Genomic DNA, 14762 nt, shown 5'->3' on the forward strand with positions numbered 1-14762 from the left:
ATGATACTTGATGTGATACAAATAGGTGGCCAATAGGTTCTTAAAATCTTGACATACGTACGAGGCCTAAAGACACCAATAGCAGAAGATTGCGCATATGAAATACAGTCACAATTTACCAGTTTTCATGTGTCCAAAACGTAACCTACAGCCACAAAGAAAACATTTGATGCGTCTTTCTAAAGCTTTTGGTCATGGTGTTTTTGATTCCATGTGACTATAGCTTATGAATTAGTCATGTTATTTTATTAGTTTGCGTGTCTGAATGATAGTTATGACCATGGTTCTATTGTTTTAGTGTAGCTATAAGTCATGAATTAGCCATGCTGAAACCATTTTTGCGTGTCTAAATTATAGAGGTAGCCATGGTTAAATAAATCCATGTGGCTTTAGGATAAACAATCGCCACATCGAAATCATGTATTGTATCTTAAAAGAGTCTATTGCCATGGTGTTAGAATTTCAATGTGATTGTAGGTCATGAATTACCATGATAAAATGACTCTTGCGTGGCTGATTGGTAGCAAATGTCATGGTTCAAATAAATCCATGTAGCTTTAAAGTAATCACTGGCCACATTAAACATAAATTGTGTGGCTATAAGGAACCTATGACCATTGTGTGGCTATAGGGATATGGCCGTGGTAAACCATGTGCAATAGTCACTTAAAGTTTATGTAGCCATAAAGGTACCCAGTTGTCACGACACCTGATACCACATTTTTGGAGTGAAAATAATCCATGGCCAAAAGCCTATGGACACTGTGATAAAGTATAGCCTATGTAAAGATTTGTACTAGTGACTTTAGAGCGGTATAAGGCTCGCTTGGTTGTCCTTGGTAATAGACAAGTAGAAAGGGTGGATTACAATGAAAAATTTGCTCCCATAGCTAAAATGGTTTCGGTTAGAACATTCTTAGCAGTCGTAGTTGCTCGTGATTGGGAGTTACACCAAATGGATGTTCCCAATGCCTTTCCACATGGGGATCTTGATGAAGAAGTATATATGCAACTTCATCTAGGATATTCGACTAATTTTCCTGGTAAAGTGTGTTGACTCCATAAATCTCTGCATGGTCTTCATCAAGCTCCTCGTAATTGGTTTGCTAAGCTTGTAGGTGCTCAAAATATTTTTGGATTTGTACACTCTTATGCTGATTATTCTCTATTTACCCTACGAGGTACTTGCCTATGTGGATGATTAATTATTGGTGGGAACAATTCCGCTGTTATTACTGGTTTTAAAGTATATTTAAGCCGTTGTTATCATATGAAAGATCTGGGCAATCTCGAGTAATTTCTTGGTACTGAAATGTCTCGACGAACTGATGGTCTGTTTTTATCTCTACGGAAATACATCTTGGATATTCTATCTAAGACTGTACTTCTTCGAGATAAACCATCTTCTTCACCTATTGATCAACATCATCGTTTAGCTCTTGATGATGAACCTATGTATTCTGATTCATCCCAATATCGTCGTCTTATTGGACGCTTGATTTATTTGACCATTATGCGTGCTTAATTGTGTTACTCGGTGCATGTATTGGCTCAATTTATGCAGTTTCCTCAGGTATCTCATTAGGAAGCTGCTCTCCGAGTTCTTCGTTATCTAAAGGGCATCCTGGTCAAGGGATTGTTTTACGCAAGGATGGTGTTCTTCAACTTACGGCTTATTGTGATTCTGATTGGCCTCCTTCCCTCTTAGTAGTCGTTCGCTTACTGATTACTTTATCTTTTTAGGAGGTTCACCTATATCTTGAAAGACAAAGAAACAACACACGGTATCTCGTTCTTCTGTTGAGGTTGAGTATCGTTCGATGGCTCATACATGTAGTGAGCTCACATGGCTAAAAGCGTTAGTGAATCTCTAGGTGTGTTTCACTCCCAGCCTATGCGCCTTTACTGTGATAGTCAATCCGCACTTCATATTGCTACTAATCCTGTTTTTCATGAACGTACCAAACATATTGAGATTGATTGTCATTATGTACACGATCAAATTCAGTCAGGTGCTATTATTACTTCTCATGTTCGCACAACCACAACATTAGAATTTTTTGGATGTGATTTGGAAGATGCGATCTTTACCAAAACCACCGACACAACAAGGTACGATTTGTGTTGATAATGCAGTCCCATCATCTATTTCAGGTACTGATGTTTTATTTGAGATTTTCACGCTTGCCATTAAAAACCTTGCTTGTATTCAAATCTGTATCGAAACAATGCTTATATATCATCACTGATCCAGAATTCATTCGCAAAAAACATTGCATTGTAGTACAGCGGTAAAGTCATTGGGTGATGATACCTGTGACCTGAGTTCGAAACTCGCCAGCACCAAATTTCTTTAGCGATGCAAAAAAAAAAAAAAAATACTTTGCATTGAAAGCCACCTTAAGAATCCGGGGTTATTCTTGAACAAATATTCATGCGACTATGCAAACCGTGAGTATCGTTGTATCTGAATTCATGGGAATGTGACTAGTAGTACTTACGTCCCTTTTAATAAAACCCAAAATTTTGCTGGTGAGAATAAAAGGATCGTTAAAACTTGTAACGGGCTCCTCCTTTGCAGTAATTGCGGTAGTGTTAGCAGGACATATTTGAAGTATTACGTATATAATCCACTCACGAAACAATACAAAATCTTACCTCCATTTAACCCACCTACATACACCCCGTGTTCTTCGAGTGATATGAGGTGCCTTAGAGATATTGAACTAGCTTGGAATCCGCTGAAATCAGTGCATTACAAAGTTATATGTATTTGGAGCAAAAACGGTGGTTCTGCGATGAACCGAATTCAAATCTATTCTTCAGAAACCTCCTCCTGGAGACTTTGTGAAAAGAAATATACTTTTCCTCAGGTGTACAAGTCTTGTGTCTTATGGAATGGTTCGTTAAATTGGATCACCAACAAAGGGTCTTTGATTTATTTCGATGTCGTCCAAGAAACAAAAGGTGAAGTGTTAAGCCCCGGGACAAAAATGGTCGTTGGTACACAGACGGCAATTGCCTTGATGTGTACAGTGGGCATTTGCTTTACCTCTTGTTAAATCTTGAATATTTACATGTTTCAACGTACTGGAGATGGACACTAACTATACGGGTTGGATTTAGCAACCTCCTTTTGCTTCATCTTGTGGAAACTTTGGTTGGCAAGGAATGAGCTAGTTTATGGACGAAAACATAAATTGCCTTCTGATATAGTCAAACTAGCAAACCACATACAACAAGAATACAATTGGGCAAATTCAGTGTTACCTCCACCCCTACCGGCATGAATGCTACAACACCTACCGCTTCATCACTCCGGCTGACAAGGAATATTCAGGTTGGATGGAAACCGCCGGAACCGCATTGGATCAAAATCAACACAGATGGAGCTGCCCGCGGACATCTGGGACCCGCAGGAGGTGGTTTTATTTGTAGAGATTCGACAACCTCAGTTATTGTTGCAATGGCCCAACCGTTAGGAATCACAACAACGCTACTAGCAGAGACATGGGCACTCCTAATGGCCTTACGAACGGTCATACTGTACCAATGAACTAAAATATACATTGAATCTGATTTGCAGACATTAGTTCATTTCATCAACAAAATGGCTGATCCTCCATGGTACCTGAGAGACATGCTTGCTGAGATCACCAAAAGACTGGAAGAAATTCCCCATTACAAAAAATTTCACATTTACAGGGAAGCAAATCAGGCAACGAAGTCTCTTGCTAATCATGTGGCAGACAATAGTCAACAGGGAGTATTGCACACTAAAATTTGGGGGTACACGGTTCCTAGTTTTTTGAAACAAACTGTATTAAATGACACCATGGGAGGAACATTCCCACGTGTAATTTCACTTTAATTTTATCAATACAAGTTCATGCTTCAAAATTAAAAAGAAATACGGGTTGGATTTTAAAATACAAAGTCTATATGGAAAGATTAAAGGATTCGTATCCAGAGTTGGGAGATATGTGTCGTGACATGATTATTTCATATGATTCTGAAAAAAATAGCTACACAGAACTTTAGGATGCGCATGAATGGCATTCTCCGGAATGGATACACGATCCCAAAGTATACAACTACAAGCACGTTGAATAGCTTGCTTGTGTTTGATTTAAGGTATGTCTTGTACAACTCCATATATTTCCTATTTATCTCAATAGATTCCTATTTTCTTTATTATGCTACAATTGCTCACCTTTAGTACCCTTCCAGCACCACCAGCCTGGTTGATCATGTTATGCTTGTTGCATAATGTTTCCATGCTTGTCCAAACTATTTATCTAGACCAGAATAAACAAACAACTATAATAGTTAGCATGACATGTGGGCGGAGCCAAGAATTTTGTTATGGGGTGCAAAAATACAAAGTAGGCTTAGATATTTTGTAGTAGATAACAGGGAAAGATAAAGAGGCACATAGAGAAAAATATTTCATTCATCAGCTTTTGTGTGTTACATAGATAGTCATTTATATACAATAGGAATAGAATCCTAGCTATTATATTGGGCTGCACATCCGTGGGCTAAAGCCCTACAACACTCCCCCTTATGCGGTCCAATAGAACTCCAAATGCAGTACTTATAAAATGCTTCGGATGTAGGTCTTCAAATGTAGTTCTCTCCTTGATGATTATTGTGTCTAAGACAATTGCTTCATTAAAACTTTGACAAGGAAAAACCCAGTGGGAAAAACCCTTGGTACAACTCTTCACACGTAGTACTCCACATGTTGTCTCGTATTTTACATGTAGTTCATCACATGTAATACGATCTTCAAAGATCGTTGAGTTTAAGTTAGTTGTCTCGTTAAAACTTCGTCAGGCTAACCCAGAGGGACAATACCTGAACTAAAGAAAAAGAGTACAACATTAAGCAAACTTAGAACATAGTTGGATGCGTATACGTTGCCTTATTAAAACCTTGACAAGGAAAACCCAGTGGGATAAAACCTTGACAAAGGGAAAAGAGTACAACATGACAGATGCAAGTAAGGGTGATCCGTTGCAGATGATCACTTTGCTCCGTTGAAGTTCACTAGTCGCTTCACAACTCCTGAGGAAGAAAATCCTTGTAGGAAAGACAATAGTCTTAGCTGGGAAATTACATTCCCGGTGTTTGTTGTTGTCTCATTAAAAACCTTGTCGAGTAACAAAACCCTGTGGGGAAAAGTAACCTCGGTGAAGGAAAATAGTTCAACACGCCGTTAGATGCTCCCGCTGATGTCAGACAATTTTCATTAGTCTAATGCAGTCAGAAGAAGTTTGTCACACTTTACTTTGGTGACTTGAATGTTTATAAGACCTTGTTATTGATTCTGGAAGTTATGTTGCTTAACAAACTATCGCGTTTCATTTCTTTGATTCAGATATTTTCAGTAATATCAGCGCGATCTTCATGTCTTCAATGTTCAATATACTTGATGCTTTTAGTATTGTCTCGCTAAAAACTTTGTCGAGTAACAAAACCCTTTGGGAAAAACTATTCTTGATCGAAGGTAAAAAGAGTAAAACACAACTTCAATTTCGAAGTAAAATATGTCGACATCATATCCTTGGATCCTCCCCCTGATGTCGGTATCTCCCCCTGATTACTTTCAGAGTTGTTCCAGACAGTTCCTTTAGTCATGTATTTTTCGAAACTGAATATTGGTAATGACTTAGAATATAATCTACCATATCTCCCTCTGATTACTTTCGTTGGAGAAGAGATTATTGTTCCTTTATAATCAACAACTTTTGGATTGCACTTTCATTAGCATTCCTTTTAATGTCTTTGTAGGGATAAAACAAATTTATGTCAATGGTTACTTTTAAGTACATGATTACATTCATTATACTATTCCAATGAGGTTGCGTTGGTGCGAAGCTATATCTAGCTAACAAGTTCCCTGGGGATGTAAAATTTAATCGAGTACATTATTATATTAAGTACAAAAATGCGTATATTGTACTTAGATATGAGAATTTCATCTCCAAACACATCTTCGTCATATTCCTTTGGACGAAATGGTTACTTACTTACATTTGAACCTCGACTAATCATGGGAGTGCTATCAGGATGCATGTCTTTGTTAAATTGCCTGACAGCTTTGGACATATGCAAACTGGTGGAATAATATACCACAAGCTCAGTATTCATTCGAGCTTTCCCTAGATTTTTCATCTCAAATTCGGATTTTAAATAGCTTTTAAGGTCTCTTATTACATCAAGAGTGTACATCATGTCTGTACCATCAACATAAATAGCTACAATTCCAAATCAGGAACTTTCTTATGAATACACAAGGAAAAATAACTTACTTGTCTATCCCCTCTAAATCAAATAGCCACTTAGACGGGTATACCACATCCACCTGATTGCTTGAATCTATAAGTGAGCATTCTATCTAACTGTAAACGCACTATGTGGTTTAGAGTCATTTGATTTGGGCAACAAAAGTCTATCAAGTACTTTTGGAAATATCTTTTATCTCTTGATTCTTTTAGAGATACGTAACAACCACATACATATGCTGCATTTCAATTCCTTTTGAAATTATCAAGCTAACTAAGTAGCGGAACTCTATAACGTTCATTACAAGAGAACAATTCCAGGGCTTTGTGAGAAACCTAGCGCCACAAGGCGAGTCTTTGTACTTTAAGACTACTTTCTTCTCATTATGCTTTGTGACAAATTAATTGTGTATGTCCAATAGGCTTTACACTTGGTTGGTTAGCACTACCACACCAAATACCTGTATATTTGCCGAAGAACTAAGTTCTACCTGGAGTGTATAGGCCAAATATGCTATTTATTTGAAATTAATCAAAATAAAGCATGGTTCGATGTCATTGTGCTCTACTTCTGGAGCAACTATTTATGGATTATATCATCACTGTGCACGCATGATCCTTCTATTGACTCATGTGCATTCTCATAATCCGTTAGGATTTCATTGTTCTCTAGAATAATTTAAAACTTCGGAGCGTCTTCCAGTATTGATTCATGGACATAGTCAGAGACAATCAAATGAGATGATTTCATTAATGATAAAATTAGGTTGTGCCTTACTCATCTGCTTCCTTTCTAGGTGAGCATTGATCGAACTTGGTGGTCTCTCCATCTTCCTTTATGGAGTCACGGCCTCAACTACACTTCCACCAAGTGTAGTTGAAACACCTTAGTCTATGGTGTACCCCATACTGAGGATTTCTAACCTTGCAGGAATATTTGCAGCTGGTATGTGTGATCTTGTCACTTTAGTGACATCAGTGTACATTTTGAAAATCGATTATTCTTTGTCACTTCACATTTACATTTGTGGATTACAAAAATCAATATGAGACACAATGGGAACACCACGAAAATTCCTGTGGTTCCCTTAGAAAATGTGTTTTTTTATCTCCCCCTAACGACGGGAAGACTGTCTCATTAAAGTGATAGCCCGCAAATCTTGCGGTAAGAGATCTCCTGCCAAAGGTTTTAGAATGCGGATAATTGTTGAGAGTAAATATCCAACAAAATTACATTAATCATTTTCGTGACCCGTCATAGTACGATGTGGACTCGTAATGTCACATATATAGTGCAACCAAAAATGCGTAAGAACACGAATGTCAGGCTTAAATCCAGTTACCAACTGGTACGCAGAAAAGGTTGACTAATATTGGGTTCTAAAAACGAATTAAGTAAGATGCGTATAATATTGCATATCCCCAAAGCAATAAAATATAGGTTGGTACGCATAACCTATTCCTTAGGCACCATCTGTAACCTTTGATGGTAGCCTCTGTGAGACCATTGGGTATAAGATGCTCTATATTGATCCTATTAGACATGCAATATTCATCAAGTCCTTTTGATGTAAATTCTCTAGCATTAATAAGGGTGGTGACCCTTTGCATTTTGTATTGTGTAATATGTGCTAGGAGTTTTTAAACGCAAATTTCTTGGGAACTATAACTAGTTCAAAATGTCAGAACATTCACCAGAGCCATAAGTCACTTTAATGGTCCGCATTCTGCATGAATATTTTTCTAAATTTCACCTTATCTTCTCTGTAATATGGATTGTTTTCCATTTGCTTCTTAGGATGGTCTCGGTCCTATTTTACTGAAGACTTTGTAAAATGAGTGATATGCTTTCTTACTTAAAAGCACAATGGAAACGGGGGGTTGTGCATCTAGTACTTTAGAAAACACTTGTTGAGAGATATACCGTCACTTCGCATTTTGTCAATCTTTTTTCCATTGTCTCGCTCACTCAAATAAAGTGATGTACGTTTGAGTCCTTTCAAAATGATCATCATGTCACAACCAAAGTAGCTTTATAGTTGTGCCAAAGTCTGTATGAGTCAATACCCAATCTTTCAATGTCGGGGTCAATATGGATTCAATATCCAAATATTAGTGATTTACATTTCACCAAATCGAATCATAAATTTCTCTAAGAATATGCTTCCTTCCATATTCATTAAAGGTTATAAAAGATGCAATCAATTACATCCCCATCAATGTGAGGTTCCACATGATATCCATTTGCATGGGTTTCTTTGGAATTTAACAAGGTGTAATCATCTCTCGGTACATGTAGAGATTTTGTGACGTCTTTGTTCCATCTTGAAAACAAATTTTGAGCAATGCCGCGCTCGATGATCCAACCCTCGTAGTCACATTATAAGGAAATAGTTTAACAACTAGTTTAAATTCCTTAAGCTGGTGGGAGGGAAACCACTATCTGTTAGACATTGAGTCTTGAGATATTAAATAAGTGGTGTGGCCTTATTAGTAACAAAAGTGAGATCAACTCAAGTACTTTAGAGTGAATATATGTTACGTTTCAGGGACGATGATATATTTTTCATCCGGATATATCTCAAGTGTTATAGAGAATTTATGTCTCGTGGGAATGATGTACTTTTCAATCCATAAGCACAGACATCGGATCTAATTCAAGTAAATAGTTAATATGCCAGGAAAAGTTCCTCATCACTGTGAGTTGATGACCTTTCCAGTGGAAATTGGTTGCTACTATGGTACCCGCATTGCATTGCTTTACCAATACCAGTAAGAAGATTCATTCCCAACTCTTTTCACATGCTTCACTTGTGTCAGTACGTCTACCCTCATTACTTCGGGGTTTTTATTATTTTCAATTTTTCTACGATTAGCTTAATTTGAGAAATTTCTTCATCTCAACAGGTCAAGAGAATCTCATTTTGAATGTACCATTTACTTTAGGTTGAATAGCCTACTAAAGATAGTGAATCTCTTGTTGATACTTTAACATATACTGGTTCATTAGTTTATGGATGAAGTAAAAAAAAAATTGGAAGAGGGAGAACAAAATAAAATCTGACTCATATTAATTTTTGTATGTTCCTCCACAAAAATTGGGATGCATGTGTTTAGAAACACAAGGGAATACGTAGATCTACCTTTTAGACAGTGCGTTGTCATTAGCATAAAGTTGTATAAAGGAAGATATTCCTTATTCTTTTTCAAAAAAATGATTTCCACCTCAAATGCACAATAATGATGATCAAGTACTTCTGAGTCCAAAATATCATTCTTGCGTCGAGTTAGGTCCAACTGGAAAAGACCTTAATAAAAAAAAATCATAACCAAACCCATTCGCCTTGACAAATCAAACCAACAGATTTCCTTTGGCGTTAGTACAAATCGGCATATTCCCTTCGGCCCATCTTTCACCCATTAACGTCTCAGGTTTCCTTTCATCATTAGTAGCAATCAAATCAGCATATTTCCTTTTCCCTATAAATTAAATTAATTTAAATTAAATCAAATCAAATCTTCCACAATCAAAGGAAGAAAAACACTTAGCTTGACAATGATTCCATAACTGCGACGATGTAAATCCGAGCACCATTTATTTTTATTTTTTTTGAACAACTTGTATTTATCATCCATGTAGAAAAGAGAAAAAGAAACTTTAACCAATCTCGATCTGCGGTTTAGCTTCGTGCTTGATAACGTTTTGTAGTAGATATTAGGGAAAGATAACTAGGCACATAGAGAAAAATATTTCATTCATCAGCTTTTGTGTGTTACATAGATAGTCATTTATATACAATAGGAATAGAACCCTAGCTATTATATTGGGCTGCAAATCCGTGGGTTAAAGCCCTACAACAAGATATAATCTTTTTCTCTAGCCCAATTTTTTATTTTTGTGTATCAGAAGCCCTCCAATAAGATCCCATATACGAGAAATCCATGATTATTAATAATAATTATTTGTTACAAAAATAACCTTTTAAGTTTTATTTAGAAAATTAAAATAATTATGGTAAAACGGATAAAATTTGTCCCTAAAATAACTCCCTCGAAATACTCTCACCAAAGAATTCCCTTAAATACCTCAAATAAATTAATTTGTTTACCGAAAATTATCCCAAGATAACTCTCTTAATTAAGACTCCCTTGAATATCTCCTTTGACTGATTCCTTAGCAATACCCATATTCTGCAAAAGAAACTTGTTTAAAATTCCTCTTCTCACGGATTTGTAAAGTTTCCAATAATGATACCTCGTGTTTTCAACCGTGGATAGATATGTGAAAACTACACTTTTTGAGAATTAGCCGATTGGTGAAAATTCCAACTTTCGGTTGAAATAAATTGTGAAAGTTTTTATTTTCACAAATTAAAAAAGCATGGAAAAATCAGTTTTCACAAGTATATAACTAGTGATAATCGCAATTTTCTAATTTTTACTTATTGCATCTTGTGATAACGGCAGCTCCAATGTGAAAATTTCGATTTTTCACATTTAGTGATAGCTGCAATTTTAATATGTTGAAACCAGTGTTTTACGAAAACACCAATTATCAAAAACTTCAGTTGTTAAATTCTAGTGATAATCAAAAAAATTCACCGGTTATAATCAACCAATTTCTGGGAAAATCACAATTATCAACAGGTCTTTGAAAATGCTATTTTTCATAACTTGGTGATAATCTTAATTTTCAACTGAAAAATTGCAATTATCATCGAAATGTTCTAATTTTCACACTATAATGACAATTGCAAAATTTCACCTATTATAATCACTTACGTTGTGTGAAAATCCTAATTATCATTATGACCTGTTCAATTGAAAAATTCCAGGTAAGGAGAGAAAACGAGATAATAATTGTGATGGAACACAATAGAAGATGAGAAATTTTTTTAACGGACCAGATTAACTAATCTAACGAATCTACCGCATCATCTTCACGACTAGCTTGATGAAAATAAATTTTGAAGGCATAAAAGAGCGTAGTTTATTCATAGTGGCAGTCCTTAGAGGTGTAAAACGTGCTGGCCCGACACAACCCAGCCCACGAAATCACGTGTTTAGCGTGCTACGTGTTGTCCTGGGCTGTGCCAGAAATTCAGACGTGTTGTGTTGTGTTGTGCTAAATGGCGTGTCGTGTTGTACTGTGTCAGAAAAATAAACGTGTTGTGTCGTGTTGTGCTAAATGGCGTGTCGTGTTGTACTAAACGTGTTGTGCTGTGCTAGCACACTTATTTTATGTTTCCAAAATAAATATTTTTGAGATATTTTAGTTAGTACATGTATTATTACAATAGTAAATTAGCATAACGAAAATAAAATTTTAGAAATTGGCTAAAACTATGATTCTTTTGTGAAATATGCATCAAATGTGAGGTATTGTGTAGTATTTTATGCATGATGTGGCGTGCTTTCTTCGCGTGTCGTGTTGTGTTGTGCTGTGCCGCGTGCTAACACGTGCCACGTGTTGGGCTGTGTTGATGTGCCTATTTGTCTGGCACAACACAACATATTAAACAAACGTGTTGTGTCTGTGCTGGGCCGGTCATGTGCTTTGCGGTGCTGTGCTCGAATTTTAACATGTTGTGTTGTGCCATAAACGTGTTGGTTCGTCCCAATTTACACCTCTAGCAGTCCTATTCAAAGTTCTACACGTCCATTGGATGTGAGATCAAATTACACAACAAGTAACAACCAGAAGTAAAGAAATAGAATGATAACAGAATATCTGTTAAAAAATAAACAATAAATAAATGAATAGAAATAAACATCTCATGCTTCTTCTTTTTTTCGGTTCACGTCTCTTCTGTGGATTGCACGACCGGTTACCCATACTTCTTCTTTTTTTTGGTTCACGTCTCTTCTGTGGATTGCACGACCGGTTCCCCATGATACAGCAGAAGTCTGATGACCAGTTTTCCTAGTAACTGCGTGGGGTTGCCTACTGTTCTTTGACATATTCGCGTGAACAACCTTGATAATATCAGGCCTCAGGCGAGCCTTCATCGCATCTGGTAATGGAACGTTGCTATCGTCAGTTGCCATATCTCCTTCCAGATTCTGGACGGAAACCACAGGCCTCGCCACAGCTGCCTTTGGTAATGGAATGGCTCCTTCCACGTTCTGGATTGAAACCAGAGGCCTCTCCGAATCTTCCATTGTTGAATTGTTTGGGAAGATGAAAAATGTTTTTTTTCTCTTCTTTGAGTGAAACGACGGCTTTTACAAATAAATTTAGGGTTTGGGATTTTATATGAGAATGAGAGAAGTAGGGTTGTGTTCCTTTGATTCTGAGTATTACAAACCGCTGGATTGAAATACTCCCTTTCAGCCGTTGGATAGAGATGTATAACCTAGGCTTAGGGTCTCTTCTTTTTTTGTTTTGTTTTGTTTTTCCTTTTATTTTATTTTTTTGTCGGTAGCATCAGAAAGTGAGCCTTCTGATTCCCGAAACAGTGAGTATTGGCGGTGTCATAGTTTAGTTTGTATAACCCAAATCGTTACTATATAGCCTTGAAAATTGTAGGTTAATCCAAGATGCTAAAAAAGAAATAATGAAAAAAACAGTTATGCCACGAGTAGCTCGCACTCTTATCACCTCAAAAGACTAAATCAATAGATTGAGTGCACCTAGAAGTGTAAGCTTGGTTGCGCCAGCACGGACACAGCCCAACACGTTAGCTTAATGTGTTGTGCTAGGCCATGATAATCAGTATAGTGGCACGACACAGCACATCACATGGAATAGATGAGTACGTGGCACAACATGACACAACACGCTAACAAAGCACGTCATAACATGTATTAAAATACTGCACAATACGGTACAGTACAACACATTTTTTTTTGTATATTTCACAAATGAGTGTTTATTTTAACCATTTTTTGACATTATATCTTCGTTGTGTCAAATTATTGCAATAAAAACACATATAATATCTAAGTATGTTTGAAAATATTTATTTTGAGAAATGTAAAATAAATGTGCCGGGCACTGCAAGATACAACACGCTCTTAAGCACGTCATAACACGGCACGTCTTATTTCTAGCACGGCACATGGCACGGCGGGTTCGCCTCTTAATATAGTGTTGTACCTTTCGTTTGAAAACTCCAACCTTTAACCGCATATATATTAGAGTCAAGCCCCTGCTGGCCAAGTTAGTTTGGGGCAAGTCCAGCTAGCTGGATCTGCTGCAAATTGGGCCCAGGTGTGCCGTAAAACAAAGCATTAAGAGGGTTACTTAGGAATCATCATTCGGTGAATTGCTAACCAGGCAGTTAGGATAGAATTTTAGGGTTCTTTAACTCAGCTATATAAGTTGAGTGTCCTCCTTGTAGCATTAGAATTTGTGGAAGTGATCCGAAACATGCTTTCTATAGCAAAGCCACTTACAGAAAAAGGTATGATTTTTGTTGATAGTGCAATCTCATCGTCTGTTTCAGGTACTGATGTTTTATTTGAGATTTATCACGTTTACCATTAAAATCCTTGCTTGTATTCAAATATGTATCAAAACAAGCTATCTATCATCACTGATCCTGAATTCATTCGCAAAAAAACATTGCATTGAAGGCCGTCTTAAGATTCCTGGGTCGTTCTTGAACAAATATTCATGTAACTATGACAACCTCGAGTATCACTATAGCTGCATTGATGGGAATGTGACTAGTACTTATGTCCCTTTTAATAAAACCCTAAATTTTTCTGGCGAGGATAAAAGGATCGTGAAATCTTGTAACGGGCTCCTCCTTTGCAGTAATTGCGATAGTGTTGCCATGACGTATTTGAAGTATTACGTTTATTATCCACTCACCAAACAATACAAAATATTACCTCCATTTAACCTACCTACATTTACCTCGTGTTCTTGGAATGACACGAGGTGCCTTAGAGATATTGAATTAACTTGGGATCCGCTGAAATCAGTGCATTACCAAGTTATATGTATTTGGAGCAAAAATGGTGGTTCTGCCACGAAACGAATTGAAATCTATTCTTCTGAAACCTCCTCGTGGAGACTTTGTGAAAAGGAATATACTTTTCCTTACGGGTACAAGTCTTGTGTCTTGTGGAATGGTTCGTTAAATTGGATAACCAACAAAGGGTCTTTGATTTATTTCGATGTCGTCCAAGAAACAATACGTGAAGTGTTGAGCCCCAGGAAGAAAGATGGTCGTTGGTACACAGACGGCAATTGCCTTGATGTGTATGGTGGGCGTTTGCTTTACCTCTTGTTTAATTATGATATATCTACATGTTTCGAAGTATTGGAAATGGACACTAACTATACTGGTTGGATTTTAAAATACAAAGTCAGATATGGAAGGATTAAAGGGTTCATATCCAGAACTGGGCGATAAATGTAGTTACGAAGTAATTTTTATCGATGAAGTAGAAGAGTACTCTCCGAAGTTCATTGTACTAATATATCACAGTGACGTGATTATTTCTTATGATTCTGAAGGA

This window comes from Papaver somniferum, unplaced genomic scaffold, assembly GCF_003573695.1.
Source record: "Papaver somniferum cultivar HN1 unplaced genomic scaffold, ASM357369v1 unplaced-scaffold_139, whole genome shotgun sequence".
Classification (NCBI taxonomy): Eukaryota; Viridiplantae; Streptophyta; class Magnoliopsida; order Ranunculales; family Papaveraceae; genus Papaver; species Papaver somniferum.